Here is a 2,482-nt window from a genome sequence, read left to right as displayed (position 1 = left end):
TTAAGAAGGTGAAGAAATTTAAGAAGAAGGATTATAAAAGGGCTGAAAGAATAGTGTTCAAATTTTAAGAAAACATGTTGAGATTCTTAGTAAAGAAAGGTATTTTATGAAAATAGAATACTTTAGGGAAATTCAGTTAGAGGGTGCTAATGTAAAGATGAGAAAACAGGAAGAAGACAATTTTTGTCTATTTGAAGGACAAGATGTGAAATTAGAGACGAGTCAAAAAATAGAATTAGGGGTGTAATATACTAAAAGAAAAATTATTTAGGGTGGAAATGAACTTAATTTAAGAAAAATAATATAAAAAAATGTATATCTAACTAAGAACAAAATAGATATTGTTTATCTTAAAATCAATTAAATTACAAGTCTATTATAAATTTTTTAAAAATTGAAAATACAAATGAATACTATATAATAAAAAATATGCTGTTAAAAGGTAAGCCCAGTAAAACCCTTAATAATTCCATTAAATATAAAAGAAGATAAATGATGAATTGTAAACTGTTATATAGAATTGTGTTTTGAGAAGCACATTAGTGGTCCAAATTTAGATAGTATTGAATTTTGAAGCATTATTAACATGCAATGGAATGGAGTTGGAGGATAAATTCACTATGGATGATGTTTGGCGTCTAATTGAGGATTGTAGGAGGAATAAGACACAGTTGATGGATAGTAGTTGTCATTAATTAGTAAATCATGGAAATTCATTAATAAGGCATAACAAAGATCATGGACGCATTAAATCGAATATTCAGTTATAGAAAGAAGTTGAGATTTAATCTATATATATAATGATGCATAATTTTTAAAATGTCTGAATTATCGGATCGAGAGCTGTGATTAATTTGGATATATATGTGAGAGTAAATGAATACTTGGGTCGTATTATGGATTGACCCGCCCATAAATTTAAAACGGTTAAAAATAAAATTAAAAATTCTATAGATATGTTTTGAACTTACAACCTAACAAAATAAGTACAATCTTTTAACCAACTAGACTAATAACATTTTATATTTTAAATTCAACACCAAATTTGATGAGCACGGGACATTTTTAACTAACTAATTAAAGTGTCCGAATTGTTTGGTCGAGAGCTGTGGTTAATTTGGATATATATGTGAGAGTAAATGGATACTTGGGTCGGATTGTGGGTTGACCCGTCCATAAACTTAAAACGGTTAAAAATAAAATTAAAAATGCTATAAGTATGTTTCGAACTTGTAACCTAACAAAAACAAGTATAACATTTTAACCGACTAAGCTAATAACACTTTATATTTTAAATTCAACACCAAATTTGATAAACACGGGACATTTTTAACTAACAAATATATATATAATGATGCTTACTTTTAAAGTGTCCGGATTGCCGGGTCGAAAGCTGTGGTTAATTTGGATATATATGTGAGAGTAAATGGATATTTGAGTCGGATTGTGGGTTGACCCGTCCATAAATTTAAAATGGTTAAAAATAAAATTAAAAATGTTATATGTATGTTTCGAACTTGCAACATAACAAAAACAAGTACAACACTTTAACCAAGTATGATTGAGATGTAGTTTGTCGAGGGATAATAGACCGGTATCAATTGAAAGTGGTTAAAAAAGTATGAATCAAATATTTGATTGCCAAAAAGTGTGAGATCACAATGTTAAATATTAAAAAATATGAATCAAATATTTGATTGACCAAAATGAATGTGTAAGGTCACGAGATGAGATGTTCGTTCGGAAAAAATATGTGATGAGATATATGAGATGATAAATTGTTTTAACGAAGTGAATAAAATGTGAAATGAGAGCGTTCTATTTTTTATTTTATTAGATTATTCGTGATTTATTAAGAAATTTAAATATTGAATAATAATAATTATTATTATTTTATTAAATTTATTTTATTTATATTTTTATCAGTATGCATCGCACGAGAATCTTACTAGTTTTAATAGTGAGGATTAAAAAGGCTCTTATTATGAACGTAGATTTAATTTTTTTTAGATGTCGAAGTCATCTCAATGGAGTCATTCAAAAACTAATTGACGAAAAATATATTTTTTATTTTTAATTAAAAAAAATAGCATGAGAACACTATATTACTATTATTAAAGGTTGACAAATTTTAATTATTCACTTTTAGGCTAATGAATTTGTTGATTAGTCAAATCAACTCATTAAAATGTGCAATTCATTAAGCCAAGATTTTGGATATGAACTACAAATCAAATTCAAATTTGATTTTTGGTTTGAATTCGAATAATTTGTATTTGAACATAATTTAACTTTTTAATACATTATATAATAAATTATATAGTTATATGTAATAAATTATATAATATATAATTAAATAAATAATAAAAAAAAAAATTCGATTTTCGGTTTGGTTTCGAGTTGAAATCTCAACTCGAAAATTAAATCAAAAATCGTATTTGAATTCGAATTGATTTAAAATTAAATTCGAAAACCGAAAATA

This window comes from Impatiens glandulifera, chromosome 4 (genome assembly GCF_907164915.1).
Source record: "Impatiens glandulifera chromosome 4, dImpGla2.1, whole genome shotgun sequence".
Classification (NCBI taxonomy): Eukaryota; Viridiplantae; Streptophyta; class Magnoliopsida; order Ericales; family Balsaminaceae; genus Impatiens; species Impatiens glandulifera.
Note: the sequence above shows the minus strand (reverse complement) of the source record.